Source organism: Eucyclogobius newberryi, unplaced genomic scaffold, assembly GCF_026437365.1.
Source record: "Eucyclogobius newberryi isolate DKJ021-1_F unplaced genomic scaffold, fEucNew1.0.hap1 SCAF_14, whole genome shotgun sequence".
Classification (NCBI taxonomy): Eukaryota; Metazoa; Chordata; class Actinopteri; order Gobiiformes; family Gobiidae; genus Eucyclogobius; species Eucyclogobius newberryi.
In genome coordinates, this window is record NW_027315768.1 from 4833406 (window position 1) to 4853479 (window position 20074).

The following is a 20074-nucleotide window of genomic DNA, read 5'->3' on the forward strand; positions in this document are numbered from 1 at the left end:
GTGTAACAGATTGAATTGTAACATAAGCCTCATTGATGTTTGAGAGGTTAAGGAACAGTACATAGTTGGGTCACCAGCTTTTAAACAAGCATTTTTAATATCTAAATGTGCTTGGTTCTGCATGTAATGGAAAGAAGCACATATGTCGGGATTTGTATTTTGCTTTTGGTTCAGCCAAATAGAGCCACTTTGTGATTTTTAAAACAGTTTTTTTTTTTAAATGGGGTAAGAAGCACTATCAAGCAGCTCTGAGTTTGTGTTGTGCCCCTCCACATATTCTAGCCGAGTGTTCTAAGGAGTTAGATTTAAGTTCCAGTCCCTGTGAAGGGATGCTTTCAAGTACAACCGCTGCTACATTGCATGGAACAGCTAAAGGTTGATTACTACATATTGCATGCTGCATCCTAAATGGATGAAATTTTTCTATGCCTCTCTTGACACCCATCCAGTTTCATTTCACTTGTATCCACAGCGTGTCTTATTCATCCTGTGGATTCAAGTCTTCCAAAAGGCTGACCACTATGTTCCCATACCTGGAGTTGAACCCAGGCCAACTGGGTGGGCCACTTTGTCTCACCTTCCTGCAAGTAGTGTGGATGGATGGATGAAATAATATTGTTTGAATTATATAAGTGCTGCGAGGTTCAAAGGTAATGTAGGACTGGGAGTTTACTCTGAAGCTTGCGTTTGAGCATCTATCTCGCCATCAGATGAGAATAAACCTACTCAATACCATACTATCACTGCATTATAATATGACAAGGTGACAGTTCGCAATGGATTTATTGAGTTTTTTAAGCTTGTGGATGCAATTTTGATTTTTGAATATCCATTAGCCAAAGAGTAGGAGATATCATTTATACTGCTCAAAGCCCAAAAACAACTTACGAATGTCACTGTAGCTGACAATGCTTTTCATACACCCCAGATGGGACTTGAACCCACAATCCCTGGCTTTGGAGGCCAGTGCCTTATCCATTAGGCCACTGGGGCTCCACTTTTGAAGATTTAACATATTTAAGCGAATTTCTCTAAAAATTATCGCACTGCAATTTGGCAATTGCAAAGAAAATAGGATTGCCTGGAGATGCTGGGGATTGAACCCAGGACCTCATACATGCAAAGCATGCACTCTACCACTGAGCTACATCCCCTTGATTAAAAATGCCATAGCAGTCTGTATAGGATGGTCAAAAGCAATGTGCTACTAGATTCAAAGGTAATGTGGAAAGGGGATCTTGCGCTGAAGATCGGCTTCCATCATCCAACACATTACTGACTGGCTTGATACATTCTGATTAAAATCCCCTTCAATGCAAGTAAAAATGTCCTAGCAGAGCATGGCTTCAGTCCATTTACCTCTGGGTTATGGGCCCAGCACGCTTCCGCTGCGCCACTCAGCTGAATGCTTACAATGATGGGACTCGAAAGATAAAAATAAAAAAAATTGGACAACTGAGTAGTAGTAGTAGGTTTGAGATGGGCCGGTAATTATTTAGCACTGTGGCATCAAGACTGCTCTTCTTTAAGAGAGGCTTAATGACCGCAGTTTTAAGGCTCTTGGGAATATTCCAGATCCAAGCAACATGTTGACTTTTTGAGTGATTGGAGCCAACAGACTGCTCACCATCGACTTTAAAAATCTAGTAGGCAATGCATAAAGGCAGCGTGTAGTGGAACTCAGACTTGTGGTGATCTCTTGGACAGTTTTGTCAGCCACAAATGCAAAATGGGTTAACTCCAGTTGTCTAGCTGGCTGCGTGCTTGTTATCTGCAAATAATGGTATTTTTAATGTTCTGAACTGAGTCTTGCAAAGAAGATTGCAAACTCATTGCACCTGGAGAAATACAGAAACCATCAGACAAAGTAACATTTACCACACTGTAATTTGAAATGTTAACCCGCTTTGTCATTAGCAGGTCCAGAGTGTGCCCTTTGCCCTTGGTGGGGCCACTCAGGTGCTGAGTAAGACCAAAGCTTCTGAGGACAGCGCCAAGCTCTTTAGAAGAAGACGAGGTTGAGCGGGGCGTGAAGGAAGGAAGGAACAGTCACTCACGTACGGGAAACTCCTACCAAGCAGTGGCCAGCCTATAGCACACTGGGATTCTGTGGTAATTGAACCAAGTTTAGCAGTTCCTTTCATCAGTTAATAACACAAGCAGGCTTTCCTATTTACCAATGTAGATAACAGGGGTTACAACAGTGACTCTGGTGGGTCTCGAACTCACAGCCTTTGAATGCCTTTGCAACTTTTGTCTGATTCCCCTTTTTCACAAAAGAAAACAGTCATCCGAAAACGGTCTACATCAATCATTCCTTACCATCAAACTGAGAAACAAGGAGTGAAAAGAGTGCATTTACTCTGTTTATTCAGGGATACTGTTCAATCTATAATTGCAAAATAGCTCTTTCGGGTGATATGTTTTTCTGTACACGTAAACAACTGATTTGCTTGAAAGGCTATCATGAAAGCACTGCTGGGATTTACTAGACAGGCACTTTGACCAACTAAGCCACAGCGCCTCTAAAATGTTACTCCAACCTGTTTCAGGTAGATATTCAGCAAACAATGTTACCTCATGGATTTTGCCTGCGATAGCTCTTCCAAAATAGCTTGTCGTCCCTGGGTGGGCTCGAACCACCAACCTCCCGGTTAACAGCCGAGCGCGCTGGCCAATTGCGCCACAGAGACATCCAGCCCAGTCGAAAAAATATTTGCGACTCGACAAGCCGCAACATCTTTTTTTTTTAAAGCGAGCCAGCAACATTCGAAAGTTCAGCCCCTGTCCAATCAACTGTGTTTAATGGAGAGCGAGGGCATCAATCTTTCTACCTTTGAGCTAAATCCCCTGTACCAATGTAGCTATAAAAAAAACTGGAAGTCTTTCAATCAATCGACTCTCGCCAATTTATTGCGCACTCAATATACTGCAGTTAATCTGGATATTGAGGAAAAATTGCAAGATAATGTTATTTGACATAATGCCGATGTATTTGCTTACTTTTTCAAGCACACTTGGCAATAAACCTCGTTCAGCAGTGCCTTTTATCAGATAGTAAAGCGCGCAGACGTTCCATTGTAAAAAACAAAAATGTTCTCTCACCATTAGCGACTCTAGTGGGACTCAACCCACAACCTTTGAAAGCCCTTGCAACTAATGCCTAGAAGTCCAATGCGCTATCCATTGCGCCACAGAGCCCATACATCCTTGCGTGATGCTCATTTCCACAAACGCAAAACACGGTTTTCATCCAAAATGGGTCTACGTCAGTCATTCCTTGCCAACAAACTGAGAATCAAAAAGTGAAAAGAGTGCAGTTAATCTGTGTGTGCAGGGATACTTTTCCATCTCTTATTCCAATTTGTAACAGCAGCGCATTTTCTGTCATTGTAAATAATTTGCACGCCTGAATGGACAACTGTAACCCTCTCCATAGCCCGGTATACATTATATCTCAACAGGAACATCCATCTCCGTGACAATAAAACAGCAGAACCTTGGCCCATCTTCAAAGGACTCTTGGCCGCACACCTCCGACACCTCCACATGGCAGCAGAGAACCGGTTCATCACCCACCTCATCCCCCACAACACCCTGATCCACCTTATACCCTCTGGAAACCTGGACATCATCTTCTGACCCCGGCATCACCCCCCCATCCACGGCATCACCCCCCATCACTGAAGAAAGTTTGAAGAATGATTGTGTGTTTGATTTTCTGTAATTTTTTGTCTCTTCTCCCCCTGCCCTTGTGTATCCCATTCCCTTGCACTTGTGTGTGATGTTTGTCTGTACAATTATGTAAATATATGTAAATACTTGTAAGATGTTTTTGATAATAAAAGATAAAAAAAAATAAAATAATGGACAACTGAGTAGTAGTAGTAGGTTTGAGATGGGCCGGTAATTATTTAGCATTGTGGCATCAAGACTGCTCTTCTTTAAGAGAGGCTTAATGACCGCAGTTTTAAGGCTCTTGGGAATATTCCAGATCCAAGCGACATGTTGACTTTTTGAGTGATTGGAGCCAACAGACTGCTCACCGTAGACTTTAAAAATCTAGTAGGCAATGCATAAAGGCAGCATGTAGTGGAACTCAGACTTGTGGCGATCTCTTGGACAGTTTTGTCAGCCAAAAATGCAAAATGGGTTAACTCCAGTTGTCTAGCTGGCTGCGTGCTTGTTATCTGCAAATAATGGTATTTTTAATGTTCTGAACTGAGTCTTGCAAAGAAGACTGCAAACTCATTGCACCTGGAGAAATACAGAAACCATCAGACAAAGTAACATTTACCACACTGTAATTTGAAATGTTAACCCGCTTTGTCATTAGCAGGTCCAGAGTGTGCCCTTTGCCCTTGGTGGGGCCACTCAGGTGCGGAGTAAGACCAAAGCTTCTGAGGACAGCGCCAAGCTCTTTAGAAGAAGACGAGGTTGAGCGGGGCGTGAAGGAAGGAAGGAACAGTCACTCACGTACGGGAAACTCCTACCAAGCAGTGGCCAGCCTATAGCACACTGGGATTCTGTGGTAATTGAACCAAGTTTAGCAGTTCCTTTCATCAGTTAATAACACAAGCAGGCTTTCCTATTTACCAATGTAGATAACAGGGGTTACAACAGTGACTCTGGTGGGTCTCGAACTCACAGCCTTTGAATGCCTTTGCAACTTTTGTCTGATTCCCCTTTTTCACAAAAGCAAAAAAGTCATCCGAAAACGGTCTACATCAATCATTCCTTACCATCAAACTGAGAAACAAGGAGTGAAAAGAGTGCATTTACTCTGTTTATTCAGGGATACTGTTCAATCTATAATTGCAAAATAGCTCTTTCAGGTGATATGTTTTTCTGTACATGTAAACAACTGATTTGCTTGAAAGGCTATCATGAAGGCACTGCTGGGATTTACTAGACAGGCACTTTGACCAACTAAGCCACAGCGCCTCTAAAATGTTACTCCAACCTGTTTCAGGTAGATATTCAGCAAACAATGTTACCTCGTGGATCTTGCCTGCGATAGCTCTTCCAAAATACCTTGTCGCTCCTGGGTTGGCTCGAACCACCATCCTCCCGGTTAACAGCCGAGCGCGCTGGCCAATTGCGCCACAGAGACATCCAGCCCAGTCAATAAAATATTTGCGACTCGACAAGCCGCAACATCTTTTTTTTTTTAAAGCGAGCCAGCAACATTCGAAAGTTCAGCCCATGTCCAATCAACTGTGTTTAATGGAGAGCGAGGGCATCAATCTTTCTACCGTTGAGCTAAATCCCCTGTACCAATGTAGCTATAAAAAAAACTGGAAGTCTTTCAATCAATCGACTCTCGCCAATTTATTGCGCACTCAATATACTGCAGTTAATCTGGATATTGAGGAAAAATTGCAAGATAATGTTATTTGACATAATGCCGATGTATTTGCTTACTTTTTCAAGCACACTTGGCAATAAACCTCGTTCAGCAGTGCCTTTTATCAGATAGTAAAGCGCGCAGACGTTCCATTGTAAAAAACAAAAATGTTCTCTCACCATTGTAGAAAAAGCTTCAGTTGTAGTCATCTGGACTCAGTTTGAAAAAATAGACGTTTCGACTCTCATCCAAGAGTCATTGTCAATAAAAGAATTTAGATCGAGAACTCCGATATTAATACTGTTCTGTGGTAAGACCCGCCCATTGGGAGGAGCCTTCCTGAAGTAAGAAAGAGTTGTTTGTTTCAACAGAAACTCCCCCCCTGTATCTACCGAGCTAGCCTATTCAGAATTTTAATGGGCTATTAGAATCCTCTTTGTCTTTGTGAGACCCTGGCTCAACCACCCTGAGTACCTGATTAGCATCTAAATGTCCTGGTCCTGGTCCTCTACCTTTCCAGGGGTTCAGTATCCCATTATAAATAACAGGAAGATTAAATCTTAGCCCTCCATTTCTGTTTAAAGAAGGTTTTTCTTTTTTAACAAAAATAGCTTCCTTGACTCCTCTTTCAAACCATCTTTTCTCCCTGCTTAAAACCTTCACCTCACCGTCTTCAAACGAGTGATTAGAGGCTTCAAGATGGAGATGCACGGCGCTCTGTGGTCCTGAACTTGTATTTCTTCTGTGCTGATAAAGCCTCTTGTGTAGAGGCTGTTTTGTCTCACCTATGTACCGTTCTTTACAGCTTTCTTCACTGCATTGGATCGAATAAACTACATTGCTCTGTGTTTGAGTCGGCAACTTGTCCTTAGGATGAACCAGTTTTTGTCTTAAAGTGTTTCCTGGTTTAAAATAAACAGGGACTTCGTGTTGTCTAAAAATTCTCTGCAGTTTTTCCGACAGGCCAGAGACATAAGGGATAGAAACACCCTTCCTTCTCTGTTCAGTTTCCCTTTTGTCCTACTTCATGGTTCTCTTCACTCTGTTGAGAGCCCAAGTGGGGTAACCACAGGCTGAGAGGGCATTTCGGACTTGTTTTTCCTCTTTCTTCTTGCCCTCTGAGCTCTCACCATTAGCGACTCTGGTGGGACTCAACCCACAACCTTTGAAAGCCCTTGCAACTAATGCCTAGAAGTCCAATGCGCTATCCATTGCGCCACAGAGCCCATACATCCTTGCGTGATGCTCATTTCCACAAACGCAAAACACGGTTTTCATCCAAAATGGGTCTACGTCAGTCATTCCTTGCCAACAAACTGAGAATCAAAAAGTGAAAAGAGTGCAGTTAATCTGTGTGTGCAGGGATACTTTTCCATCTCTTATTGCAATTTGTAACAGCAGCGCATTTTCTGTCATTGTAAACAATTTGCACGCCTGAATGGACAACTGTAACCCTCTCCATAGCCCGGTATACATTATATCTCAACAGGAACATCCATCTCCGTGACAATAAAACAGCAGAACCTTGGCCCATCTTCAAAGGACTCTTGGCCGCACACCTCCGACACCTCCACATGGCAGCAGAGCACCGGTTCATCACCCACCTCGTCCCCCACAACACCCTGATCCACCTTATACCCTCTGGAAACCTGGACATCATCTTCTGACCCCGGCATCACCCCCCCATCCACGGCATCACCCCCCATCACTGAAGAAAGTTTGAAGAATGATTGTGTGTTTGATTTTCTGTAATTTTTTGTCTCTTCTCCCCCTGCCCTTGTGTATCCCATTCCCTTGCACTTGTGTGTGATGTTTGTCTGTACAATTATGTAAATATATGTAAATACTTGTAAGATGTTTTTGATAATAAAAGATAAAAAATTTAAAATAATGGACAACTGAGTAGTAGTAGTAGGTTTGAAATGGGCCGGTAATTATTTAGCACTGTGGCATCAAGACTGCTCTTCTTTAAGAGAGGCTTAATGACCGCAGTTTTAAGGCTCTTGGGAATATTCCAGATCCAAGCAACATGTTGACTTTTTGAGTGAGTGGAGCCAACAGACTGCTCACCGTAGACTTTAAAAATCTAGTAGGCAATGCATAAAGGCAGCATGTAGTGGAACTCAGACTTGTGGTGATCTCTTGGACAGTTTTGTCAGCCAAAAATGCAAAATGGGTTAACTCCAGTTGTCTAGCTGGCTGCGTGCTTGTTATCTGCAAATAATGGTATTTTTAATGTTCTGAACTGAGTCTTGCAAAGAAGACTGCAAACTCATTGCACCTGGAGAAATACAGAAACCATCAGACAAAGTAACATTTACCACACTGTAATTTGAAATGTTAACCCGCTTTGTCATTAGCAGGTCCAGAGTGTGCCCTTTGCCCTTGGTGGGGCCACTCAGGTGCTGAGTAAGACCAAAGCTTCTGAGGACAGCGCCAAGCTCTTTAGAAGAAGACGAGGTTGAGCGGGGCGTGAAGGAAGGAAGGAACAGTCACTCACGTACGGGAAACTCCTACCAAGCAGTGGCCAGCCTATAGCACACTGGGATTCTGTGGTAATTGAACCAAGTTTAGCAGTTCCTTTCATCAGTTAATAACACAAGCAGGCTTTCCTATTTACCAATGTAGATAACAGGGGTTACAACAGTGACTCTGGTGGGTCTCGAACTCACAGCCTTTGAATGCCTTTGCAACTTTTGTCTGATTCCCCTTTTTCACAAAAGCAAAACAGTCATCCGAAAATGGTCTACATCAATCATTCCTTACCATCAAACTGAGAAACAAGGAGTGAAAAGAGTGCATTTACTCTGTTTATTCAGGGATACTGTTCAATCTATAATTGCAAAATAGCTATTTCGGGTGATATGTTTTTCTGTACATGTAAACAACTGATTTGCTTGAAAGGCTATCATGAAGGCACTGCTGGGATTTACTAGACAGGCACTTTGACCAACTAAGCCACAGCGCCTCTAAAATGCTACTCCAACCTGTTTCAGGTAGATATTCAGCAAACAATGTTACCTCATGGATTTTGCCTGCGATAGCTCTTCCAAAATACCTTGTCGCCCCTGGGTGGGCTTGAACCACCAACCTCCCGGTTAACAGCCGAGCGCGCTGGCCAATTGCGCCACAGAGACATCCAGCCCAGTCAATAAAATATTTGCGACTCAACAAGCCGCAACATCTTTTTTTTTTTTAAAGCGAGCCAGCAACATTCGAAAGTTCAGCCCCTGTCCAATCAACTGTGTTTAATGGAGAGCGAGGGCATCAATCTTTCTACCGTTGAGCTAAATCCCCTGTACCAATGTAGCTATAAAAAAAACTGGAAGTCTTTCAATTAATCGACTCTCGCCAATTTATTGCGCACTCAATATACTGCAGTTAATCTGGATATTGAGGAAAAATTGCAAGATAATGTTATTTGACATAAAGCCGATGTATTTGCTTACTTTTTCAAGCACACTTGGCAATAAACCTTGTTCAGCAGTGCCTTTTATCAGATAGTAAAGCGCGCAGACGTTCCATTGTAAAAAACAAAAATGTTCTCTCACCATTGTAGAAAAAGCTTCAGTTGTAGTCATCTGGACTCAGTTTGAAAAAATAGACGTTTCGACTCTCATCCAAGAGTCATTGTCAATAAAAGAATTTAGATCGAGAACTCCGATATTAATACTGTTCTGTTGTAAGACCCGCCCATTGGGAGGAGCCTTCCTGAAGTAAGAAAGAGTTGTTTGTTTCAACAGAAACTCCCCCCCTATATCTACCGAGCTAGCCTATTCAGAATTTTAATGGGCTATTAGAATCCTCTTTGTCTTTGTGAGACCCTGGCTCAACCACCCTGAGTACCTGATTAGCATCTAAATGTCCTGTTCCTGGTCCTCTACCTTTCCAGGGGTTCAGTATCCCATTATAAATAACAGGAAGATTAAATCTTAGCCCTCCATTTCTGTTTAAAGAAGGTTTTTCTTTTTTTAACAAAAATAGCTTCCTTGACTCCTCTTTCAAACCATCTTTTCTCCCTGCTTAAAACCTTCACCTCACCGTCTTCAAACGAGTGATTAGAGGCTTCAAGATGGAGATGCACGGCGCTCTGTGGTCCTGAACTTGTATTTCTTCTGTGCTGATAAAGCCTCTTGTGTAGAGGCTGTTTTGTCTCACCTATGTACCGTTCTTTACAGCTTTCTTCACTGCATTGGATCGAATAAACTACATTGCTCTGTTTTTGAGTCGGCAACTTGTCCTTAGGATGAACCAGTTTTTGTCTTAAAGTGTTTCCTGGTTTAAAATAAACAGGGACTTCGTGTTGTCTAAAAATTCTCTGCAGTTTTTCCGACAGGCCAGAGACATAAGGGATAGAAACACCCTTCCTTCTCTGTTCAGTTTCCCTTTTGTCCTGCTTCATGGTTCTCTTCACTCTGTTGAGAGCCCAAGTGGGGTAACCACAGGCTGAGAGGGCATTTCGGACATGTTTTTCCTCTTTCTTCTTGCCCTCTGAGCTCTCACCATTAGCGACTCTGGTGGGACTCAACCCACAACCTTTGAAAGCCCTTGCAACTAATGCCTAGAAGTCCAATGCGCTATCCATTGCGCCACAGAGCCCATACATCCTTGCGTGATGCTCATTTCCACAAACGCAAAACACGGTTTTCATCCAAAATGGGTCTACGTCAGTCATTCCTTGCCAACAAACTGAGAATCAAAAAGTGAAAAGAGTGCAGTTAATCTGTGTGTGCAGGGATACTTTTCCATCTCTTATTCCAATTTGTAACAGCAGCGCATTTTCTGTCATTGTAAATAATTTGCACGCCTGAATGGACAACTGTAACCCTCTCCATAGCCCGGTATACATTATATCTCAACAGGAACATCCATCTCCGTGACAATAAAACAGCAGAACCTTGGCCCATCTTCAAAGGACTCTTGGCCGCACACCTCCGACACCTCCACATGGCAGCAGAGCACCGGTTCATCACCCACCTCGTCCCCCACAACACCCTGATCCACCTTATACCCTCTGGAAACCTGGACATCATCTTCTGACCCCGGCATCACCCCCCCCCATCCACGGCATCACCCCCCATCACTGAAGAAAGTTTGAAGAATGATTGTGTGTTTGATTTTCTGTAATTTTTTGTCTCTTCTCCCCCTGCCCTTGTGTATCCCATTCCCTTGCACTTGTGTGTGATGTTTGTCTGTACAATTATGTAAATATATGTAAATACTTGTAAGATGTTTTTGATAATAAAAGATAAAAAAAAATAAAATAATGGACAACTGAGTAGTAGTAGTAGGTTTGAGATGGGCCGGTAATTATTTAGCACTGCAGCATCAAGACTGCTCTTCTTTAAGAGAGGCTTAATGACCACAGTTTTAAGGCTCTTGGGAATATTCCAGATCCAAGCAACATGTTGACTTTTTGAGTGATTGGAGCCAACAGACTGCTCACCTTAGACTTTAAAAATCTAGTAGGCAATGCATAAAGGCAGCATGTAGTGGAACTCAGACTTGTGGTGATCTCTTGGACAGTTTTGTCAGCCAAAAATGCAAAATGGGTTAACTCCAGTTGTCTAGCTGGCTGCGTGCTTGTTATCTGCAAATAATGGTATTTTTAATGTTCTGAACTGAGTCTTGCAAAGAAGACTGCAAACTCATTGCACCTGGAGAAATACAGAAACCAACGCAATTACATTACCATATTTAACCCTCCATGAATTCTTGCAGGATTGCTTCAATGTTATCTGCAGACAGCATGTTTTATTAAGCATTGTAAGCTCAGGTTTGGCAAGACATACCCATACTGGAAGTTGGGAATGTCGACCAGGCTGCCTCGGTGAGAACTACAAATTCTAACCCCTAGACCATATGAGAAATTTAAAGATCAAGTGTAACAGATTGAATTGTAACATAAGCCTCATTGATGTTTGAGAGGTTAAGGAACAGTACATAGTTGGGTCACCAGCTTTTAAACAAGCATTTTTAATATCTAAATGTGCTTGGTTCTGCATGTAATGGAAAGAAGCACATATGTCGGGATTTGTATTTTGCTTTTGGTTCAGCCAAATAGAGCCACTTTGTGATTTTTAAAACAGTTTTTTTTTTTTAAATGGGGTAAGAAGCACTATCAAGCAGCTCTGAGTTTGTGTTGTGCCCCTCCACATATTCTAGCCGAGTGTTCTAAGGAGTTAGATTTAAGTTCCAGTCCCTGTGAAGGGATGCTTTCAAGTACAACCGCTGCTACATTGCATGGAACAGCTAAAGGTTGATTACTACATATTGCATGCTGCATCCTAAATGGATGAAATTTTTCTATGCCTCTCTTGACACCCATCCAGTTTCATTTCACTTGTATCCACAGCGTGTCTTATTCATCCTGTGGATTCAAGTCTTCCAAAAGGCTGACCACTATGTTCCCATACCTGGAGTTGAACCCAGGCCAACTGGGTGGGCCACTTTGTCTCACCTTCCTGCAAGTAGTGTGGATGGATGGATGAAATAATATTGTTTGAATTATATAAGTGCTGCGAGGTTCAAAGGTAATGTAGGACTGGGAGTTTACTCTGAAGCTTGCGTTTGAGCATCTATCTCGCCATCAGATGAGAATAAACCTACTCAATACCATACTATCACTGCATTATAATATGACAAGGTGACAGTTCGCAATGGATTTATTGAGTTTTTTAAGCTTGTGGATGCAATTTTGATTTTTGAATATCCATTAGCCAAAGAGTAGGAGATATCATTTATACTGCTCAAAGCCCAAAAACAACTTATGAATGTCACTGTAGCTGACAATGCTTTTCATACACCCCAGATGGGACTTGAACCCACAATCCCTGGCTTAGGAGGCCAGTGCCTTATCCATTAGGCCACTGGGGCTCCACTTTTGAAGATGTAACATATTTAAGCGAAGTTCTCTAAAAATTATCGCACTGCAATCTGGCAATTGCAAAGAAAACAGGATTGCCTGGAGATGCTGGGGATTGAACCCAGGACCTCATATATGCAAAGCATGCACTCTACCACTGAGCTACATCCCCTTGATTAAAAATGCCATAGCAGTCTGTATAGGATGGTCAAAAGCAATGTGCTACTAGATTCAAAGGTAATGTGGAAAGGGGAGATTGCGCTGAAGATCGGCTTCCATCATCCAACACATTACTGACTGGCTTGATACATTCTGATTAAAATCCCCTTCAATGCAAGTAAAAATGTCCTATCAGAGCATGGCTTCAGTCCATTTACCTCTGGGTTATGGGCCCAGCACGCTTCCGCTGCGCCACTCAGCTGAATGCTTACAATGATGGGACTCGAAAGATAAAAATAAAAAAAATTGGACAACTGAGTAGTAGTAGTAGGTTTGAGATGGGCCGGTAATTATTTAGCACTGTGGCATCAAGACTGCTCTTCTTTAAGAGAGGCTTAATGACCGCAGTTTTAAGGCTCTTGGGAATATTCCAGATCCAAGCAACATGTTGACTTTTTGAGTGATTGGAGCCAACAGACTGCTCACCGTAGACTTTAAAAATCTAGTAGGCAATGCATAAAGGCAGCATGTAGTGGAACTCAGACTTGTGGTGATCTCTTGGACAGTTTTGTCAGCCAAAAATGCAAAATGGGTTAACTCCAGTTGTCTAGCTGGCTGCGTGCTTGTTATCTGCAAATAATGGTATTTTTAATGTTCTGAACTGAGTCTTGCAAAGAAGACTGCAAACTCATTGCACCTGGAGAAATACAGAAACCAACGCAATTACATTACCATATTTAACCCTCCATGAATTCTTGCAGGATTGCTTCAATGTTATCTGCAGACAGCATGTTTTATTAAGCATTGTAAGCTCAGGTTTGGCAAGACATACCCATACTGGAAGTTGGGAATGTCGACCAGGCTGCCTCGGTGAGAACTACAAATTCTAACCCCTAGACCATATGAGAAATTTAAAGATCAAGTGTAACAGATTGAATTGTAACATAAGCCTCATTGATGTTTGAGAGGTTAAGGAACAGTACATAGTTGGGTCACCAGCTTTTAAACAAGCATTTTTAATATCTAAATGTGCTTGGTTCTGCATGTAATGGAAAGAAGCACATATGTCGGTATTTGTATTTTGCTTTTGGTTCAGCCAAATAGAGCCACTTTGTGATTTTTAAAACAGTTTTTTTTTTTAAATGGGGTAAGAAGCACTATCAAGCAGCTCTGAGTTTGTGTTGTGCCCCTCCACATATTCTGGCCGAGTGTTCTAAGGAGTTAGATTTAAGTTCCAGTCCCTGTGAAGGGATGCTTTCAAGTACAACCACTGCTACATTGCATGGAACAGCTAAAGGTTGATTACTACATATTGCATGCTGCATCCTAAATGGATGAGATGTTTCTATGTCTCTCTTGACACCCATCCAGTTTCATTTCACTTGTATCCACAGCGTGTCTTATTCATCCTGTGGATTCAAGTCTTCCAAAAGGCTGACCACTATGTTCCCATACCTGGAGTTGAACCCAGGCCAACTGGGTGGGCCACTTTGTCTCACCTTCCTGCAAGTAGTGTGGATGGATGGATGAAATAATATTGTTTGAATTTTATAAGTGCTGCGAGGTTCAAAGGTAATGTAGGACTGGGAGTTTACTCTGAAGCTTGCGTTTGAGCATCTATCTCGCCATCAGATGAGAATAAACCTACTCAATACCATACTATCACTGCATTATAATATGACAAGGTGACAGTTCGCAATGGATTTATTGAGTTTTTTAAGCTTGTGGATGCAATTTTGATTTTTGAATATCCATTAGCCAAAGAGTAGGAGATTTAATTTATACTGCTCAAAGCCCAAAAACAACTTATGAATGTCACTGTAGCTGACAATGCTTTTCATACACCCCAGATGGGACTTAAACCCACAATCCCTGGCTTAGGAGGCCAGTGCCTTATCCATTATGCCACTGGGGCTGCACTTTTGAAGATGTAACATATTTAAGCGAAGTTCTCTAAAAATTATCGCACTGCAATCTGGCAATTGCAAAGAAAATAGGGTTGCCTGGAGATGCGGGGGATTGAACCCAGGACCTCATACATGCAAAGCATGCATTCTACCACTGAGCTACATCCCCTTGATTAAAAATGCCAAAGCAGTCTGTATAGGATGGTCAAAAGCAATGTGCTACTAGATTCAAAGGTAATGTGGAAAGGGGAGCTTGCGCTGAAGATCGGCTTCCATCATCCAACACATTACTGACTGGCTTGATACATTCTGATTAAAATCCCCTTCAATGCAAGTAAAAATGTCCTAGCAGAGCATGGCTTCAGTCCATTTACCTCTGGGTTATGGGCCCAGCACGCTTCCGCTGCGCCACTCAGCTGAATGCTTACAATGATGGGACTCGAAAGATAAAAATAAAAAAAATTGGACAACTGAGTAGTAGTAGTAGGTTTGAGATGGGCCGGTAATTATTTAGCACTGTGGCATCAAGACTGCTCTTCTTTAAGAGAGGCTTAATGACCGCAGTTTTAAGGCTCTTGGGAATATTCCAGATCCAAGCAACATGTTGACTTTTTGAGTGATTGGAGCCAACAGACTGCTCACCATCGACTTTAAAAATCTAGTAGGCAATGCATAAAGGCAGCATGTAGTGGAACTCAGACTTGTGGTGATCTCTTGGACAGTTTTGTCAGCCACAAATGCAAAATGGGTTAACTCCAGTTGTCTAGCTGGCTGCGTGCTTGTTATCTGCAAATAATGGTATTTTTAATGTTCTGAACTGAGTCTTGCAAAGAAGACTGCAAACTCATTGCACCTGGAGAAATACAGAAACCATCAGACAAAGTAACATTTACCACACTGTAATTTGAAATGTTAACCCGCTTTGTCATTAGCAGGTCCAGAGTGTGCCCTTTGCCCTTGGTGGGGCCACTCAGGTGCTGAGTAAGACCAAAGCTTCTGAGGACAGCGCCAAGCTCTTTAGAAGAAGACAAGGTTGAGCAGGGCGTGAAGGAAGGAAGGAACAATCACTCACGTACGGGAAACTCCTACCAAGCAGTGGCCAGCCTATAGCACACTGGAATTCTGTGGTAATTGAACCAAGTTTAGCAGTTCCTTTCATCAGTTAATAACACAAGCAGGCTTTCCTATTTACCAATGTAGATAACAGGGGTTACAACAGTGACTCTGGTGGGTCTCGAACTCACAGCCTTTGAATGCCTTTGCAACTTTTGTCTGATTCCCCTTTTTCACAAAAGCTAAACAGTCATCCGAAAACGGTCTACATCAATCATTCCTTACCATCAAACTGAGAAACAAGGAGTGAAAAGAGTGCATTTACTCTGTTTATTCAGGGATACTGTTCAATCTCAAATTGCAAAATAGCTCTTTCGGGTGATATGTTTTTCTGTACATGTAAACAACTGATTTGCTTGAAAGGCTATCATGAAGGCACTGCTGGGATTTACTAGACAGGCACTTTGACCAACTAAGCCACAGCGCCTCTAAAATGTTACCCCAACCTGTTTCAGGTAGATATTCAGCAAACAATGTTACCTCGTGGATTTTGCCTGCGATAGCTCTTCCAAAATAGCTTGTCGTCCCTGGGTGGGTTCAAACCACCAACCTCTCAGTCACCAGCCGAGCACACTGGCCAATTGCGCCACAGAGACATCCAGCCCAGTTGACAAAATATTTGCGACTCGACAAGCGGCAACATCTTTTTTTTTTTTAAAGCGAGCCAGCAACATTCGAAAGTTCAGCCCCTGTCCAATCAACTGTGTTTAATGGAGAGCGAGGGCATCAATCTTTCTACCTTTGAGCTAAATCCCCTGTACCAATGTAGCTATAAAAAACTGGAAGTCTTTCAATCAATCGACTCTCACCAATTTATTGCGCACTCAATATACTGCAGTTAATCTGGATATTGAGGAAAAATTGCAAGATAATATTATTTGACATAATGCCGATGTATTTGCTTACTTTTTCAAGCACACTTGGCAATAAACCTCGTTCAGCAGTGCCTTTTATCAGATAGTAAAGCGCGCAGACTTTTCATTGTAAAAAACAAAACTGTTCTCTCACCATTAGCGACTCTGGTGGGACTCCAACACACAACCTTTGAAAGCCCTTGCAACTAATGCCTAGAAGTCCGATGCGCTATCCTTTGCGCCACAGAGCCCATACATCCTTGCGTGATGCTCATTTCCACAAACGCAAAACACGGTTTTCATCCAAAATGGGTCTACGTCAGTCATTCCTTGCCAACAAACTGAGAATCAAAAAGTGAAAAGAGTGCAGTTAATCTGTGTGTGCAGGGATACTTTTCCATCTCTTATTCCAATTTGTAACAGCAGCGCATTTTCTGTCATTGTAAATAATTTGCACGCCTGAATGGACAACTGTAACCCTCTCCATAGCCCGGTATACATTATATCTCAACAGGAACATCCATCTCCGTGACAATAAAACAGCAGAACCTTGGCCCATCTTCAAAGGACTCTTAGCCGCACACCTCCGACACCTCGACATGGCAGCAGAGCACCGGTTCATCACCCACCTCGTCCCCCACAACACCCTGATCCACCTTATACCCTCTGGAAACCTGGACATCATCTTCTGACCTCGGCATCACCCCCCCCAACCACGGCATCAACCCCCAACACTGAAGAAAGTTTGGAGAATGATGGTGTGTTTGATTTTCTGTAATTTTTTGTCTCTTCTCCCCCTGCCCTTGTGTATCCCATTCCCTTGCACTTGTGTGTGATGTTTGTCTGTACAATTATGTAAATATATGTAAATACTTGTAAGATGTTTTTGATAATAAAAGATAAAAAAAATAAAATAATGGACAACTGAGTAGTAGTAGTAGGTTTGAGATGGGCCGGTAATTATTTAGCACTGTGGCATCAAGACTGCTCTTCTTTAAGAGAGGCTTAATGACCACAGTTTTAAGGCTCTTGGGAATATTCCAGATCCAAGCAACATGTTGACTTTTTGAGTGATTGGAGCCAACAGACTGCTCACCGTAGACTTTAAAAATCTAGTAGGCAATGCATAAAGGCAGCATGTAGTGGAACTCAGACTTGTGGTGATCTCTTGGACAGTTTTGTCAGCCAAAAATGCAAAATGGGTTAACTCCAGTTGTCTAGCTGGCTGCGTGCTTGTTATCTGCAAATAATGGTATTTTTAATGTTCTGAACTGAGTCTTGCAAAGAAGACTGCAAACTCATTGCACCTGGAGAAATACAGAAACCAACGCAATTACATTACCATATTTAACCCTCCATGAATTCTTGCAGGATTGCTTCAATGTTATCTGCAGACAGCATGTTTTATTAAGCATTGTAAGCTCAGGTTTGGCAAGACATACCCATACTGGAAGTTGGGAATGTCGACCAGGCTGCCTCGGCGAGAACTACAAATTCTAACCCCTAGACCATATGAGAAATTTAAAGATCAAGTGTAACAGATTGAATTGTAACATAAGCCTCATTGATGTTTGAGAGGTTAAGGAACAGTACATAGTTGGGTCACCAGCTTTTAAACAAGCATTTTTAATATCTAAATGTGCTTGGTTCTGCATGTAATGGAAAGAAGCACATATGTCGGGATTTGTATTTTGCTTTTGGTTCAGCCAAATAGAGCCACTTTGTGATTTTTAAAACAGTTTTTTTTTTTAAATGGGGTAAGAAGCACTATCAAGCAGCTCTGAGTTTGTGTTGTGCCCCTCCACATATTCTGGCCGAGTGTTCTAAGGAGTTAGATTTAAGTTCCAGTCCCTGTGAAGGGATGCTTTCAAGTACAACCGCTGCTACATTGCATGGAACAGCTAAAGGTTGATTACTACATATTGCATGCTGCATCCTAAATGGATGAGATTTTTCTATGCCTCTCTTGACACCCATCCAGTTTCATTTCACTTGTATCCACAGCGTGTCTTATTCATCCTGTGGATTCAAGTCTTCCAAAAGGCTGACCACTATGTTCCCATACCTGGAGTTGAACCCAGGCCAACTGGGTGGGCCACTTTGTCTCACCTTCCTGCAAGTAGTGTGGATGGATGGATGAAATAATATTGTTTGAATTTTATAAGTGCTGCGAGGTTCAAAGGTAATGTAGGACTGGGAGTTTACTCTGAAGCTTGCGTTTGAGCATCTATCTCGCCATCAGATGAGAATAAACCTACTCAATACCATACTATCACTGCATTATAATATGACAAGGTGACAGTTCGCAATGGATTTATTGAGTTTTTTAAGCTTGTGGATGCAATTTTGATTTTTGAATATCCATTAGCCAAAGAGTAGGCGATATCGTTTATACTGCTCAAAGCCCAAAAACAACTTATGAATGTCACTGTAGCTGACAATGCTTTTCATACACCCCAGATGGAACTTGAACCCACAAACCCTGGCTTAGGAGGCCAGTGCCTTATCCATTAGGCCACTGGGGCTCCACTTTTAAGATGGAACATATTTAAACGAAGTTCTCTAAAAATTAATACACTGCAATTGCAAAGAAAACAGGATTGCCTGGAGATGCTGGAGATTGAACCCAGGACCTCATACATGCAAAGCATGCGCTCTACCACTGAGCTACATCCCCTTGATTAAAGATGCCATAGTAGTCTGTATAGGATGGTCAAAAGCAATGTGCTACTAGATTCAAAGGTAATGTGGAAAGGGGAGCTTGCGCTGAAGATCGGCTTCCATCATCCAACACATTACTGACTAGCTTGATAAATTCTGATTAAAATCCCCTTCAATGCAAGTAAAAATGTCCTAGCAGAGCATGGCTTCAGTCCATTGACCTCTGGGTTATGGGCCCAGAACGCTTCCGCTGCGCCACTCTGCTGAATGCTTACAATGATGGGACTCGAAAGATAAAAATAAAAAAAATTGGATAACTGAGTAGTAGTAGTAGGTTTGAGATGGGCCGGTAATTATTTAGCACTGTGGCATCAAGACTGCTCTTCTTTAAGAGAGGCTTAATGACCGCAGTTTTAAGGCTCTTGGGAATATTCCAGATCCAAGCAACATGTTGACTTTTTGAGTGATTGGAGCCAACAGACTGCTCACCATAGACTTTAAAAATCTAGTAGGCAATGCATAAAGGCAGCATGTAGTGGAACTCAGACTTGTGGTGATCTCTTGGACAGTTTTGTCAGCCACAAATGCAAAATGGGTTAACTCCAGTTGTCTAGCTGGCTGCGTGCTTGTTATCTGCAAATAATGGTATTTTTAATGTTCTGAACTGAGTCTTGCAAAGAAGATTGCAAACTCATTGCACCTGGAGAAATACAGAAACCATCAGACAAAGTAACATTTACCACACTGTAATTTGAAATGTTAACCCGCTTTGTCATTAGCAGGTCCAGAGTGTGCCCTTTGCCCTTGGTGGGGCCACTCAGGTGCTGAGTAAGACCAAAGCTTCTGAGGACAGCGCCAAGCTCTTTAGAAGAAGACGAGGTTGAGCGGGGCGTGAAGGAAGGAAGGAACAGTCACTCACGTACGGGAAACTCCTACCAAGCAGTGGCCAGCCTATAGCACACTGGGATTCTGTGGTAATTGAACCAAGTTTAGCAGTTCCTTTCATCAGTTAATAACACAAGCAGGCTTTCCTATTTACCAGTGTAGATAACAGGGGTTACAACAGTGACTCTGGTGGGTCTCGAACTCACAGCCTTTGAATGCCTTTGCAACTTTTGTCTGATTCCCCTTTTTCACAAAAGCAAAACAGTCATCCGAAAACGGTCTA

The 20074-nt window shown here is 42.3% G+C and overlaps 9 non-coding genes across 9 annotated transcripts; all 9 read right to left on the reverse strand.

The window, feature by feature from the left end:
- Positions 1-920: 920 nt before the first annotated feature.
- trnaw-cca (transfer RNA tryptophan (anticodon CCA)) lies at positions 921-993 on the reverse strand. Its single transcript has one exon. It is a non-coding gene; the product is annotated as a tRNA-Trp (tRNA).
- An 89-nt stretch (positions 994-1082) lies between these two features.
- trnaa-ugc (transfer RNA alanine (anticodon UGC)) lies at positions 1083-1154 on the reverse strand. The gene has a single exon. It is a non-coding gene; the product is annotated as a tRNA-Ala (tRNA).
- Positions 1155-2619: 1465 nt separating this feature from the next.
- On the reverse strand, positions 2620-2693 carry trnan-guu (transfer RNA asparagine (anticodon GUU)). Its single transcript has one exon. It is a non-coding gene; the product is annotated as a tRNA-Asn (tRNA).
- Positions 2694-12150: 9457 nt separating this feature from the next.
- Positions 12151-12223, reverse strand: trnar-ccu (transfer RNA arginine (anticodon CCU)). The gene has a single exon. It is a non-coding gene; the product is annotated as a tRNA-Arg (tRNA).
- Positions 12224-12312: 89 nt separating this feature from the next.
- trnaa-ugc (transfer RNA alanine (anticodon UGC)) lies at positions 12313-12384 on the reverse strand. Its single transcript has one exon. It is a non-coding gene; the product is annotated as a tRNA-Ala (tRNA).
- Positions 12385-14375: 1991 nt separating this feature from the next.
- Positions 14376-14447, reverse strand: trnaa-ugc (transfer RNA alanine (anticodon UGC)). The gene has a single exon. It is a non-coding gene; the product is annotated as a tRNA-Ala (tRNA).
- Positions 14448-15913: 1466 nt separating this feature from the next.
- Positions 15914-15987, reverse strand: trnat-ggu (transfer RNA threonine (anticodon GGU)). The gene has a single exon. It is a non-coding gene; the product is annotated as a tRNA-Thr (tRNA).
- Positions 15988-18697: 2710 nt separating this feature from the next.
- On the reverse strand, positions 18698-18770 carry trnar-ccu (transfer RNA arginine (anticodon CCU)). The gene has a single exon. It is a non-coding gene; the product is annotated as a tRNA-Arg (tRNA).
- Positions 18771-18850: 80 nt separating this feature from the next.
- On the reverse strand, positions 18851-18922 carry trnaa-ugc (transfer RNA alanine (anticodon UGC)). Its single transcript has one exon. It is a non-coding gene; the product is annotated as a tRNA-Ala (tRNA).
- Positions 18923-20074: the final 1152 nt, after the last annotated feature.